A 16,011-nucleotide genomic window follows, 5' to 3' on the forward strand; every position below is an offset into this window, starting at 1 on the left:
GAGAATTCTATTAGTGCTGCTCTAAAACAGAGGTCACCAAATTTCTGCCATACCTGGCCCACCGCCTGTTTTTATAAATAAAGTTTTACTGCGTCACAGCCATGCTTATTTGTTTGCATACTGCCTATCGCTGCTTTTGGCAGAAAGTTCTACCAGACAGCACTGCTCTAGAGCAGAGGTTAGCAAACTCCACTCAGGGGCCAAATCTGGACCACTGCCTATTTTTATAAATAAATTTTTGTTGAAACACAAACCCATGTATTTATTCACATACTGCCTATGGCCATTCTGACCTATAACAGCAGAGGTGAGTGATTGTAAGAAAGATCATCCGACCCACAAAGCTGAAAATAGTTAGTCTTGCCCTTTGTAGAAAAAAGTTTGCCAACCCTTCCTTTAGAGAAACTCTTACAGCACAATTTGACAATTACTGATCTAAAACTCAAAGTGTGGTTTCTGGACCAATCGCATCAGCCACACCTGGGAACACATTAGAAATACAAGTTCTCATGTCCCACCCCAGACATGCTGAATCAGAAACGCTGGCGGTGAGGCCTGGGCTCTCCTTTCACCAGCCTTCCAGATGATTCTGATGCATGTTCAAGTTGAAACCCGCTGTTCTAAAACACTCATGGAGGAAACCAGCAACTGACTGCTACAGTGAGGGTGCGAATGGGCTCCCGTGGGTAACAGAAGAGTTTGGAAAGATGCCAAGAGACTGATAGCCCATCTGCTGCCTGGTCCATCGGCAGCAAATCCTTTGACGGCCCTTCCACGGAGGCCGTGCCAACCAGGGGAGGACCCTGTACCAGCCGCCGCGCGGAGCTCGGGCCCACTGCAGCGGGCCCCGCCCTCCCACGGAGTTGTCAGCACATTTGGAGCTGCTTCCACGCGTAAATTCATGGACCAGCTGTCTCTTTTAATCTGGTTGCAAGATGAAACCATTAATAGATGTCAGACACATTGGCAATGATCTCTTCATTAATAATTTCCTCCTTTCTGAGGAAAAAGAAATTAGTAACAAGCAACCATCAATAATTCAAAAATACAAGTTAACCTTTCTATTAGCAAAGTGACTGTGCACACACCACAGACACTTACAGAGCCAGTAGTTCTGGCTTGAGTAATGTTTTGATGGCAGGAATATTAATATGCATTAATGCTATCTGTCAAGACGTGCAAATATAAATAACCCAAATGCAACTTAGAAATCGTAAGTATTTTCGAGTTTAACCTCATGATCCAACCATTTTTTTCTGTTAAAAAAAAAAGAATGTATTATCCAATAATATCGCTCCGTTCAAAAGCAGGACTTCACAATGGAATCCATTTCCAGATTGAGGTCCTCGTAGTTGTAAAGATTTCCCTGCTGCTTTACCGACACTGCCAATCTGTAATTTCCTCCCGTCAAATTTGAATCTTTCTCCTGGGGAAGTAAGAGCCTGGACGTGGCGACCTTTGTTTGGAGACTGGGCATGCTCCAGGTAAGGGGGTCTCAGTTTCTAAAAATCCTTCCGTTTCCTCTTCTGATAGATGTTCAGGCTCACAGCACCTGGTTCCTCTTCTCCATCATGCTCCATTTTGATAATGTCCCTCTTCCAGGGAGGCCTTGCACCTGCCTGCATCTTCCACATCTCCATTTACCACCCAAGCGACCACAAACTCGTCACTTTCCCTCTCCAAATCTGTTTCCCCATCTGTGAAATTGGGTGATTATTCCCACCTCGATGAGCTGAGTGAGAATTAAGTGAGTTAATGGATGTGAACACGCCTAGTACAGGGCTGGCCCACTCAAGGGCCCATTTCCCTTCCTTTCTTCCCACTTCCAAGTCTGAAATTCACCAGACCACCCCAGCCTTGACTCCAGGCCAACTGTCATACATGCCTGGACAACAGCATGGCACAGTGGGCCAGCTGGTATTCCTTGGGCCAAAATACCAGCACATAGTCCAGAGTGTTGCCAAGTAGACCTCAGTGTCTGAGATGCCCTGGATTTAATGCCAGCACTGCATCTCACCCAAGTGACATCTGCCAAACAGCTGTTTCTGGTAATATTTTTAACAAGTTAAGTGATGTATGGCAAGTACCCATCACAGGTGTTTGCACTTCTAACTGACACCTGGCCTCATTGCTGGACAGTGGGGATGTCGGGATAAAGTGACCCCATCCGCAAGGAGTCCACAGTCCACCCATACTGAGAGGTCACCCAAGCACACTGGGGACAGGGTGGTGTTAGCGTCAAGGTTGGAATAATGGACGTCAAACATGATTGAGATATGGCCCCAGGCTTCACTTCTTGCTTCGAGTGAAGTGGCTTCTCTGATGAAGCAGGAGAAAAGCCACCATTCCTGCAACAGCTTGGTGCCCAGGAGTTGAGGACATGCCTTTTCGGAGCACTGAGGTCCCCCCAAGACCTTCAGCCTCTCTCCTGGTCCCTGACTCCCAACTTGTATTCTAGAATGTTTGTGAACCTGTTGCTTCTCCCCACTCCCCTGCAGCGACCTTAGCTCTGACTCAGCTCCTTACTGCCTCAAGTCTTGTCCCTCCCAACCCCTCCCCATGCTCAGCAGTCAGAGTGGTTGTTCAAGAAGACAGTCACTCCACAACCTGTTACTCACCAGCTTAACGGCCTTCACTAAAGCCCCCATTGCCCTCAGCATGAAGTCCACAATCCTTACCACAACCAACCACATGGGGCCTTTTTTTTTTTTTTTTTTGAGACAGATTTCGCTCTTTCACCCAGGCTGGAGTGCAGTGGTGCAATCTCGGCTCTCTGCAACCTCTATCTCCCAGATTCAAGCAATTCTTGTGTCTCAGCCTCCCAAGTAGCTGGGATTGTAGATGTGCACCACCAGGCCTGGCTAATTTTTGCATTTTTAGTAGAGATGGGGTTTCACCATGTTGCCCAGGCTACTCTTGAACTCCTGGCCTCAAGCAATCCACCCACCTTGGCCTCCCAAAGTGCTGGGATTACAGGTGTGACCACCACACCTTTCTAAGGCCTTTCTAAGCCCATCCCCAGGCAGAGAAGAAAAGAAGGGCATTCCAAGGCTGAAACAGCCTAGGCACGCACTCAGAGGTCTGAAAGAGTCTGCAAGTTCAAAGCCATGAAGCTGAGACCTAAGTTCAATGCTCTCTGTCCTCTCGTTTCATTTCTTCCACACTATTTACACACACCCTTTACTCCAAGTCACACATGACAACTGTCCATGACCTCCCTCTGGGCCTCTGCTCATGTTGTTCCCTCTCTCTCTGGAATGCCAAATTCAAAAGCAGGATCTTTCCTTATCTTTATCCAGGCATCCAAATCCTCATCCTTCAAGGCTCAGCTCTGGGCAGGGTCTGTGGGCTGGACTGTAGTGGGCTGGATGAAGAATTAGTGAATTCCACCCTCAGTGGTAGCATGTGCACATCTGCCTTCTCCACCCGGGTGACAGCATTGAAGGATGCCAGTACTGTCTTCACACCCTCACGTCTCCAAAGCCAACCCAGCATGGCATACAGCAAGCACTCAATACATATTGGTTAAGACTAGGGCCAAATTTGCCTGCCAGGCCCATATACATTCAGCATGAGCTGTTATCAAACAGAAGGGACAGTGATCCATATATCGAGATCTATGGGGAAACCAGCTGATTAGCAAGACCCCAGCAAGGCTCTTGGCTGTGCAGGATGAGATGATGGGGTGGTGTTTTCCAACTGTGCCTGGTCCTGAGAACCACCAGGAGCCTTGTTAATAACTCACATACCCTAGACTAATAAATCCAATGCTTCAGGGAAGGGCCTGGAAATGTGTCCTTTTTATCAGACTGAATCTCACAAAAGATTCAGTCTTTTGTGAATGGGGTGGTTCTGTCCAGGCCAATGTGGAGCCTGTACTCTGGTCAGACTGCCAGAAGCACGTGGCCCGGGGGCTCAAAGCAGTAACAGGGCTGTCCACGGCAGGGAGAAACCACAGTAAAGTCCCCAGAGGCTTTAGGGCCTGTCTGCCATGGTCCTGAGCCTCTTCCATAAGGCCCGAGTCCCAGGAACAGCAGATGCCAACCTCTGAGAAAGAAAAGGCACCAAGAGACTTGAAGCAGAAATAATACAGGAAGAACGCTTCATGTTTACAGAAACTTCTGCAAACTTTCTTCAGACTTCTGGTTTACAGAGTTGGCTTAATTAGAATTCTTGGTTCTTTCTGTTTGTTTGTTTTTTGAGATGGAGTCTTGCTCTGTCGCCCAGACTGGAGTGCAGTGGCACAACGTCGGCTCACTGCAACTCCCCCCTCCTGGGTTCAAGCAATTCTCCTGCCTCAGCCTCCCAAGTAACTGGGACTACAGGTGCACATCACCACACCTGGCTAATTTTTTTGTATTTTAGTAGAGTTGGGTGTTCACCGTGTTGCCCAGGCTGGTCTGAAACTCCTGAGCTCAGGCAGTCCACCCACCTCAGCCTCCCAAAGTGCTGGGATTACAGGCGTGAGCCACCGCACTTGGCCAAATTCTTGGTTCTTCTTAATATACTTTCATGATGTTTTCCTTCATAGCCCTCTCTTATTATTTGCTTAAGCTTGCTCCTTTGTGTTATGGCATGTCATTGTTATTCTATTTTCATTGACGTATCTTGTATTTTGATAAGCACCTACAGATCTTCCACCCACCATTCCACCCCCTGACAGTAAGTAACAGAATTCTGCTCACCACAGTTCACCCCTGCGATACTGTACGGAGAAAAATTAGGCTGGCAATGTTGTACTGGCCCGAGCATAGAAAGTCAACACCAAGACAAAAGTGTGCCAAATTGCAGGGTCTTTATTGCCGGCAGCCATGGCGGACTCGCGTCTCTCCAACCCGTGGCCCCGAAAGGAGGGTGTCAAGACCTTTTATACCCCTAAAAACCACCTCGGGAGTGAGGGTGAGGGGCAGGGGTGGGGGTGAGGAGCTTCAGACGTTCTGGGGACCAGTGGATTCTGTAAATCACCTCCTGGGCCAAGATGAGGGTGAGGGGGTCCGGACATTCCGAGGGCCAGGGGACTTTTGACATACTGATTGTTACTTAAGCGGTTCACAAAAGTTAAGATAAGCATTTGTTTACACATTGTCTGGGTAGGGTGGAAATCACAGATCTTAATTACTTATTACAAGTTGCAGGCACCAAGATGGTGTGGGTTTGGACTGCTTGCCTGTCACATTAGGGGTTACAGAGAGCAGTTTCAACAGAAAGCCGAGGTATGGTTGAGGTATGCAGTTTTATGGGTCTTTTACCATGTCACAGCAAGAAGGCCTTCGGGAGAAACCCCGGAGCCGGATCGTTCCCGGATTTCTGCTGCAGTGGTTCTCAACCCTACTGCAGATTAGAATCACCTGGGGCCCCACCCTCAGCCAACAATTTATTTGAGTAGGCCCCAAGCAACAGTATTTTTAAATCTTCCCCAAGTTTTTCTACCAAGAACACTGCAAGGACTCCTCAGAGTTCTCCCCACCCCTAGGTAGGTGAAATATAAATCATCTAAGAAGTTTGGGGGAACAGCTACACAGAGCTCTACCCACCCCCTTATAATCTAATACACTTTCCTATAGATGCCCGCCTACCTTGCTCACCTTAGGGGATCCCTGCACATGGGACCTATGTTACTAAAAGAGGGTGTGCTGGGCAAGTGATATACTTCTCAGTGTGAGGCCACGGACCCTGCCTGCACCAGAACTGTTAATGATGCATGGAGCCGAATCAGCATCTCTGTAGGTTGAAGCTTAGAAGTTTGCATTTCTAATGGGCACCCCAGGTGATTCTCAGAAATGCAGGTCTGCATTTGCCCATTCTATGTCTCAGACACCTACAAGGGCTTAAAGGATGAATACTGAGCCGGGAACACATACACTCCTTGTATTTTAGGCAAGACTCTTTTTCTTATGAATGACAGACACCCAACTCAAGCTTAAGTGAAAAGAGGAACCCAGTGGCTTATTTAGCTGAGCAGTTCATGAGCACCTTCAGGCAAGGCTAGATCTAGGTACTGAAATGATGGCATCGGCCTCCTCTCTCTCCCTATCTGTCTCTGTCTCTGTCTCTGTCTCTGTCTCTGTTTCAGATGGGCTTCTCTCTGTGGGTAGTCAAAGAACCTGACCAATGACAGCTCCATACACAGGTCTCACTGCTTACCACCTTCAGTATGAAGTGAGACCTTCTGCAACACCCCACCACACTATCTACAAAAACCCAGTAAAGATATTTTTGGGTGATTTGGTTCACATTCTATTTCCTGAATGAATCGATTTGGCCAGGGATATTGGCAGGGGGAAGGGGTGTCACCGTAATTGGCCAGCCTAGGTTTTTTGTCCACCTCTCTGTGTTGAGGATGACAGCCATAAATGACAGCCCCACGAAAACTGAGTGGAGTGGGGAAGGGGAATCTTCTCCAAATAATCTTGGGCAGTCTGGCTGTTCTGGTCCAACTCTCTTTTTTTTTTTTTGAGATGGAGTTTCTCTCGTTACCCAGGCTGGAGTGCAATGGCGCGATCTTGGCTCACCGCAACCACCTCTGCCTCCTGGGTTCAGGCAATTCTCCTGCCTCAGCCTCCCGAGTAGCTGGGATTACAGGCACGCACTACCATGCCCAGCTAATTTTTTGTATTTTTAGTAGAGACGGGGTTTCACCATGTTGACCAGGATGCTCTCGATCTCTTGACCTTGTGATCCACCCGCCTCGGCCTCCCAAAGTGCTGGGATTACAGGCGTGAGCCACCGCGCCCGGCCCTGGTCTCTCTTATAAATCCCTTTAATAACTGGTCTAGAGACTTAACCAGTCACCTGGGGCCTGCTCCTTCCCTATGTCCTCGTCCTCTCCATCTGACACTCGTTCTAACCCCCATACCCAGATAGACCCTGTGATTTTTGTTGTTGTTGAGACAGGGACTGGCTCTGTCACCCAGGCTGGAGTGTCATGATGTGATCTTGACTCACTGCAACCTCCACCTCCTGTGTTCAAGCAATTTTCATGCCTCAGTCTCTCAAGCAGGCGGGATTATAGGCATGCACCATGACGCCCAGCTAGTTTTTGTACTTTTAGTAGAGAAGGGGTTTTGCCATGTTGGCCAGGCTGGTCTCAAACTCCTGGCCTCAAAGGATCCACCTGCCTCGGCCTCCTAAAGTGCTGGGATTATAGTCGTGAGCCACCGTGCCCGGCCTAACCCTGTGATTTTTACACAACCTCCCTTTCCTCTGTACCAAAGCATGTTACCCTCAAAATGTTTTCACCCAGCAAGTTACTCCATCACTAATCTAGTGGAACTTGAACTTTACTTACTCTGAACCATGCATGCAGCTAAAAGCCTATGTGCATTATCCACCCCACAATTCTCGTATTATTCCCCATTTACAAAAGAAGGAACCGAGGCACAAGAAGGTTTGTTGATTCAGGATTGATTTGGTTTTAAGTTTTGTTTTCTTCTCACAGCTCCTGGAGTTTTATAAATTTCTGGAATTGTGTCTCTCTACCATGGGACTGGTACTGTTATGATATGTTTCAGAAAACAGCATCTGTTTACGAAGCATTTTATTATACAACGCAGAAATACATTTCACCCCAAGTGATAGCAGTGAACTTCAGCCCCCAGAATCTCCTTCTCCCCTTCATGAAACAGAGCTAGGATGATGGCAGAGGACTCCAGAACGCACTGAGATTGTTCCGTGGTGTGACCGTCCAGACTGCACACGTTTCTTCAAGCCATTCTCACATCAAGTCAAATGTTGATAAATCATTATTTCTCCAAGCTTGAAAGATGAAAGTGAGTTTGTTGACATCAACGTGAAGGATCGAGGGTACAAACTTAGAATGTAAAACCATAGAAAATACCATCTGGGAACACGGAAATCATGTCTTATCTGGAAGCCTGTCTCCAGAGTGGCAAATTTAGGGATTTGTTTGAGGACAGAGTGTGCCCTGTGCGCTGGGGAGGGGTGTAAAGGGCTGGGATGGGGTGGGGGGCTTAAGATGTTCTTTTACCCATAAACACACTGTACATCACTGTCTGCCGCTGAAGCTTAAGGATTGATAACCTTGGAGATGTTTCACTCTGGTTTTGCTTCCGCCTCTGCAATGCTTGAACTTGCATTTTCTGAGCTGTGTAAAATGAAAAGTCTTAAATGCATTCCCCTACAGCTCTCTTACTAGTCCTATTTACAGTAGAGAAAACTGAGGCACAAGGAGGTTTGCTGATTCGGGATTGATACTGGTTTTAGGTTTTGTTTTCCTTCTGGACAGCTCCTGCACTTTTTAAAATTCCTGTAATTGTGTCTCCCAATCATGGGCCAGGAATATGAGAATCAGTAGTGAACTTCAAGCCCGTCCATCTCAAAACTCTTTTCATCTCTAAGACATTTCAATAGAGCTTTGCCAGTAAACAAGAATAAATAATAGGGTTCAGTTTACCCAGAAGCCAAATCCCTTGTAATAAGTTCTGGGTCAGGTTCTCCCCAGAGCAGAGGAATGTACAGTTGTAGTTTGAGTTGATTTTATTTCTTTCGGGCTTTGTTTTTCCAGTCTTTCAGGCCTTACATCACTCCCCCAGGAATAGCTGAAATATGAGAAGAGACCATATGGCCCCCCAAAAGCCCCCAAATTAACCAAGGTGGACGCCACCCAGGGCCCAGCAGTGGGTGTGTTGGGGGGTCAGCGCCCTGCTTCAGGTGGGCTCTCTGGCTAATTCCTGTTTCCCATGAGAAGAGCGTTAAAGACCTGTGAATGTTTTAAAATGAAAAGCAACCTCATAATAACCAGGTTTCTCCACTCTGCTAGGATTTGGAGGAAAAAAAAATCAGCAACTGACAAATGTTAAAAATTTCCTAGCTGCTAATCATGCTTCCCCCCCTTTCCCTTTTTTTCCCTCCTCTCTCTCTTCTAACATGAATTTATTTTCTATTTGAAAGCCAATCTCACTGGTTATTAGATATTCTCCCTGCTGTCACTATCAGTAAATTATTAAACAGCTGACCAAGCTTTGTTTTAAAATGATTCTCTTATGAAGCTCGGTGATATATTTGCTATGAATACTGAATGGTGCCACGGTCTCTAAGGACACGTGAATGATTCCTATTTACTACCTTTAGCAGAATGTGTGTGCAATTAGCGGCCAAAACTTGACCTGAATCACAGTTACTAGGGATGCCTGTAGCTCATGTACATGGAGCTCCCTTTACTCATTATACTCCTGCCTGGGAGAAGCGTGTTCAGATTCTAGGCCAGGCCACGAAATAGCATATAGATTTGTCTTTTGTCATTCCTCACCTCCTTTCTTGTCTTGCCACCGCTGAGCCTTGACAAACCTGCTGGAATCCCTTGCTTGTTTCATGGAGCAGCAGGTTCTAAGTGAATTTTTGCTTAAAGAAAATAAACCTGATTGAGAGAAAATTACCCACCTGTCTCTGCTTCTCATCTATAAAATGGTCATCATAATTCCTACCTCATGGATTCCATAATGAAAACAAAGTGCTGAACACCATGCCTGGCATCGGGTAAGTATTTGGGAGGTGATAGGTACGTATTTTCCTGTTGACTGCTGTATTAGTCCAGACTCTCAATTGTAAGTGACAGAGACCATCTCCCATTCACCTGAGCCGAAGAGGAAACACAGTGGCTTCCCTAACCAAACAGTGGTTGATCAGTCAAGGTCTCACTTGGAAAACAGAGACTGCTTCAAGTATTAGCAACAGAGGGGATTTAATGCAGGAAATTGGCTACACAGAGATGATGAGAGAGCGGAGTGACCACGAAGGGAGAGGAAGGTAACACAGAAATACATGAGCGCAAGAAGCTACTACCAGCCGGAAGATGGAGAAATACAGATGCTGGAAGCCCAGGAGGACATGAATGCATGGAAGCTGGAACCCTGACAGATGTGTTCAGGGGAAGCTGAGGCCAAGGAGGATCCTCGACTGCTGCTGGAGAAATTGCCCAAGGCAGAGAAAGAGGAGGAGAAGTTCCCTTGCTTCTCCTTTTTCCCCATCTCCAGCATCCAGTCAGCATCTTCCTTTGGCCAAACCACCAGAAGCCAGCTGAAATGAGAGTCTGGGGAAATGCAGGCACCAGGGATCAGCCTCTCTGATTACAGAGCAGAGCAAGGAACGGAAAGTCATGAATCTGAAGGCAAACAGCCTCAGGACTAGCCCAGATGGGAAGGGAAGTGTATGGCCAGCCCTGGATGTCAGTCAGTCTTTACAAGGACTCTGCCTCTACCTCCTTTCTCTCAGTTCTTCAGCATTCTTCCCCCAGCACTGTTTGCCAGTGGCAGAGAGCATGACTGAGGGCGTGCCCATATCGTCCTAAGTCCATGCTCAGAGAAAACAGGATGCTTTTCTCCCAGTACCAATTTGAAGAATCCTGATTGGTCACATGCCCCCTTGAACCAATGACTCAACCACAGTCATTGGTTCAAGGGGGCATGTGACCAATCAGGATTGTAATGAAATACGATGATTTGTTTAACTTGAGTCATGTGCTCTCCATGTTGGCAGAGAGGCTAGAGTTGATCTGAGAATCAGGGGGAAGGGTGTAGAAAAACAGTAGACACCTCCAAATTAGAGCAGGACTATTCTCTCAGTGAACTAAGTCAATGGTCATTAGTCCTGTTCACTGAATATCTGTAACTTAACTTTCCTTCCAGAGACAGAGTAGGATGACACCTTTCTATCTCCTTAGAATTAAGTGTGACCAGGTGACTTGCTTTTGCCAAGAAAATAAGAGCAGAAATGATCCATGTTGCTTCTAGGTGGAAGCTTTATAAGCAGTAATATGCCATCCTCGCTTTCCTTTTGATATAGCGATTGGGAATGTTGTAGATAGTGGCTGTTTCAGCAGCCTCAGCCCCAGAATGAGATGACATGGAGCAGAGCTTCCTACCAGTCCATAATGGGCATGTAATGTATGCAATGAACAAGCCTTTGTGTTTAAAGCCACTGCAATTTGTGGGTTGCGTATTACAGCAGTGTAACCTGAACTATCCTGACTGGATCTATGAGAAAAGTACTCAGAGCAGTGATTCTTCTGAGCTTTGTACCAGGGGCAGCTGCCCATCAAAACAATGCTGGACACTAGCCTCAAACAACCAAAAATGTCAATAGAGGACAGTGAAAGAAACTGGATATTACTTAATGTTCTTGGCATCATCAACTGCTGCCACCCTTCCTCCTCTCCCTCATGCCAGTCAACATGTTTGCCCAGCTGGAAAATGACGGATGTAATAAAAACTACCATTTATTGATCATGTGCCATATGCCACACAATGCATAAAGCATCTTCTGGCATATGATCTTTACAACAAGTGTGTGCAATAGACCCGTATTTCGGATGTGAAAAACCAAGGCTCACCACAGCAATCTCAACATCCCAAAGTCACAGAGCTGGTGGAGCTGGAATTCATTCTCTAGACTGTCTGACTTCAGAGTATGTGTTCTTTTTTTATTCATCGGTTTAAAACAACAAAATTTCTTTCTTGTCATGTAAAGTCTGCCATGGTTTGCACAATTTTTCAAGGGAGCATTCCATGACTACATCTCCCAATCAATAGATGCATCCTCACTTGCACAGGCAGAAGAAGAGGAAGTTGTAGCATTGGGCATCTACTTTTAAATGCATTTGCTCACATTTTGTTGGTCAAACCAGTCACATGGGCACACCTAGTTTCCAGGTGGCAAGATAGTATAATCCTACCAAATGCCTGGAAGGGGGAAAATAAAAATATTGGTGTGTTCTCCGTTATTTGCCAACGGCAGAGAGCATGACTGAGGGCATGTTCATATCCTCCTAAGTTAATGTTCAGAGAAACAGGATGCTTTTTTGAAGAATTTGAAGAATCCTGATTGGTCACATGCCCCCTTGAATCAATGACTGTCATTGGTTCAAGGGGGCATGTGACCAATCAGGATTGTAATGAAATACTATGATTTGTTTAACTTGAGTCATGTGCTCATCCGTGTTGGCAGAGAGGCTATATTTGATCTGAGAATCCAGGGAAGGATGCAGAAAAACAACAGACACCTCCAAATGAGAGCAGGACTATTCTCTCAGTGGACTAAGACGGGAAGTTTTAAGAGTGTGACAGTCATTAGTCCTGTTCACTGAATATTTCTAACTTTCCTTCCAGAGACAGAGTAGGATGACACTTTTGTATCTCCTTAGAATGAAGTGTGACCAGGTGACTTGCAACAATAGCAATGGCTAGCATTGTGAGTCAGGGTGTGTATGTTCTTCACCTATAATGTCTCCCTTATACACTCCTATGAATATCCCCCCCATCTGAAACAATCTGTTTCTATCTGATTATACCTGCATTGTCATTCCTTCCTAGATACTATGATCATTCCTATCCTTGGTAGTGAAAGATTTAAGAGAATTAGAATTAAATGTGACCAGGTTCCATGAAGGCTTTGACTCTGGCTCTGAAGACAGCACTTTTGTCTTGACCCTTCTGGCCAAGCTCTTTTTTTGTTCTCTAGATCTAAAAGTATGATCCCACCTTATACCCTGTGTCTGAGCCCCTGCTTAATACTGTGCCTATAATGCCAAGCCCTCCAAGCCAGGGGACTTGCTTTCACTGGTATTCTAGGGCTGGTTTCCTGGCCCAGCACTGGTTTTGGTTAGGCACTGCTACCTGCTCCAGGCTTCCTTGTACTGACTAATGATCTTATCCTGTAGTTGGCTACTAGGCTATGTCTAGAACACCCACCCCACCCCAGCTGGTCTGATTCAACTGTATCTAGTTTCATCCCTCCCACAGTTAACCAAACTTTACCTCTGATGGAATTCTTGCAACTGATAAGAATCAAACAGATGTTTGATCTGGCAGATTTCCTCAGATCAAACAAATACAAGTTGATCATCTGTCATGTGCCAATGTCAGACTAGGTACTAGATATAAATTAGTGAAGAAAATAGATACTCTTACTGCTTTAAGGAGCTTACTTTCTAATGAGAAGACATAAGACAGATAATTACAACAGAGCTGTACACTGTTACAGAAGTTTCTAAATTGTTCCTACACTCACAGCTCCAAGAACACTGCTTTCCTGCCCCTCCTCTTTCCTGGATATATATTAATATATGCCTATAGAGCTGGATTGCAGTACTACATTTCACCAGTATGTGCCGCCACCTAACACATGCTGTGGTCAAGTCCAAAAGTAAGCTGCTTTTATGTAATTGTCAAACCTCAGCAGTAAAAGCCAAGTGAGAGATGATGAGACTGGACCGCGGCATCAGTTGTTGAAACAAAGAGAAAGGAAGAAAGGGAAGGAGTCAAGAAATATTTAAGAGGTAGAAATAATGTGATGTGAGGATGAGAGAGGGGAAGGAGACCAGTTAAGGAAGGTGCAGACATCCTGACAACTATGTAGTTAACATAAATAAGGAAAGGCTTAAGGAAACCCACATCAAATGCTAAGCCATAGTTTCAGTTATTAGCTTTAGCTGATGAGTTCGGTATTTCAACCATAAAAGTATTTTGGTAATAAACCATCTCTTATTTAAATGATAGTGACTAGGATTGTCTTTAGCAAACTCATAACTAGAAGCTATCAATTCACATGGTCAAGTCCCACAACAGGATTTGATCCCCTTACAGCTGGCAGGAGGTTAGAGGAAATCCCCCATCAATGTCCATAAACACATACGATCACTGTATTAGGCCATTCTCGCACTGCTATAAAGAAATACCTAAGACTGGGTAATTTATAAAGAAAAGGGGTCTGATTGGCTCATGGTTCCACAGGCTGTACAGGGAGAATGATGCTGGCCATTTGCTTGGCTTCTGAGGATGCCTCAGGAAACTTGCAGTCATGCAGAAAGTAGAGGGGAAGCCAGCCCATCTTACATGGCTAGAGCAGGAAAGAGAGTGGGGAGGCGCTACACACTTTTAAACAACCAGATCTCATGAGAATGCTATCATCAGAACACCACCAAAGGGATGGTGCTAAACCGTTCTTGAAGGATCCACACCCATGATCCAGTCACCTCTCACCAGGCCCCATGTCCAACACTGGGGATTGCAGTTGAACATGAGACTTGGGTGGGGTCCTAACCATATCGATCAACTACTGTATGCTATATCATTATCTCACTAATTTTTTCCAGTTCTGAAGACATGCATTACAATCCCCACTTCATGGAGAAGTAGAAGAGTGGTAAATTTGAGGGACTCTTCTATGCTGGAAATAAACTATGCCTCGAAGAACCCATAATATTTCAATTGCATTGTATTTCCTAGAAATGTCCGCCAGATTTTTGTAAAGAAGCCTGAATCCAGCTTGAAGTTGTCAGCCTTGGGCACCTATAACTGTTTTTTTAAAAACCATTCACTGGGAGATATAACAAAGAAGTGGCAGAGCCCCCAGGGACAGAACCTTCTATCTTAGGGCCCAACACCAGATGTCGGATGGGTCAGGAAGGACCAGGTGGTAACTTGAGAAAAGCCGGTGCCGCCATTCGCTTTGATCCCATAGGAGTTCACTTGTTGGAAAGTGGATGTTGAATTTGGAAGCCAGGCTCAGAAAGACCCAAGTGCAGAATCTGGTTCCACTAAGTCAATCTAATATTTTAATTAATCATCACATTTTCCAGCAGGCTCTGAAAGCAAAGAAAGAGATACACTTTATCTATTCCTTAGAATGAGAGGAGGTTCTATGGAGGTGGTGGAGTTAAGAGTTGGTACTATTCATCTTCAAAGGGACTCACTAACATAACAAAATACTTCTTTCTCAACTTCTGAATCCACGAAGCCTCAAGTGGAAATACGTTCTATCTGTTGGAAAAGCATTCCAGTCTACGGAATCAGTCTCTTGATAAGGCAGTAATTACTGGAGCAATTTTAGCAGGTACAAAGGCATTTTTAATAGTTTTAATTATTCAAAGCCCTGATTAATTATCTAGTCTGTAGATCAGAGGCCAAGGGGGGATAAAATTGTATGACAGTGGTTACCATGACAGGATAAAGGGAGGATTCAGCCACCTTCAAACGGAAAGCTGCTCTCTGTGACTTTGCAGTTACATGCTCGTGCCCTGCAATGCTCAGAGAGAATGGAGCACTGGCCTGGGCACTCAGAGTCCTGGGTTCCAGGCCTGGCTCCACCGCTGAGCTGCTACATCCTTCCTAGATTCGCTTTCCCTTATCAGGACTCTAAAATTAGCAGATTGCAGGGGGGAAGTATAGGGAACACAATAGATGGTCTCTGGACCTCCGTCAAGTGCTGACATTCTATAGTTCCATAGGGCTTTTTTAAAAGTATAGATTCTATTGAAATTTTTTCTGTGGACAATGAAAATCCAGGGAAAGTTTATAAGCACATAAGGGCTTTGATCATATATTGAGTTAGGAAGACAGCCACCGTGTAGGGCAGATCAACATGGGGAGAGGCTGGAAAAAAGTGACACAAGCCATGTCTGACAGATGAATATGTTTTTACCTGAATGTCTGCTTTTGGGTGGAACAAAAGCCACCTCCATTCATGTAGCCTTTCACCTCCACCCGTGGCCCCATGTGAGGTACTGCGGAGACACAGGCTCTGCCTTCAAGGAGTTTGCAAGACTTTTTGCTAGACGTTTACTGCTAGAGCAAGGATGCCTTGTTCCGATGGTGGCCCACTTATGGGTCTATCTGGAGGATGATGTCAGAGTATTTTGGAAGCAGAGACATTGTCCACTTTCACTGACATGGCAAGTCATGCCTGGAGCCTCTCTGTATGAACCTGCTCTGCAGATGCAGTGATGAGACCACCTCGCAAAGCACACCTAGGCCCTGTGTGGGCTTGATGGCTTCCATCATGGAGTAATCGCCCGACCTCCAACATCACTCCTGATATCCACACCTAGCTTTTATCCAGGCTCAAGTCGTAGAGATTCCATATATGTTTCTCATATGAGAAATGTTCAGCCAATGTTGGGACAGTCGACAAAGAGCTTTCTAATTTGTTCTCTTGGTTCTTCCAGCACCCCACAGTGAGTTCCTTCTGGGCTGTCTCCTAGAGCTCAGCACAGAAGTT

At 45.7% G+C, this 16,011-nt stretch overlaps 1 long non-coding RNA gene across 1 annotated transcript; it reads left to right on the forward strand.

The window, feature by feature from the left end:
- The first annotated feature begins 968 nt into the window (after positions 1-968).
- On the forward strand, positions 969-9,394 carry LOC135276931 (uncharacterized). Its single transcript, XR_010344478.1, has 2 exons — positions 969-1,484; positions 7,439-9,394. It is a non-coding gene; the product is annotated as an uncharacterized LOC135276931 (long non-coding RNA).
- Positions 9,395-16,011: the final 6,617 nt, after the last annotated feature.

This window comes from Aotus nancymaae, unplaced genomic scaffold, assembly GCF_030222135.1.
Source record: "Aotus nancymaae isolate 86718 unplaced genomic scaffold, 86718_ANA_hifiasm-v0.15.2.pri h1tg000029l, whole genome shotgun sequence".
In the NCBI taxonomy this organism is placed as follows: domain Eukaryota; kingdom Metazoa; phylum Chordata; class Mammalia; order Primates; family Aotidae; genus Aotus; species Aotus nancymaae.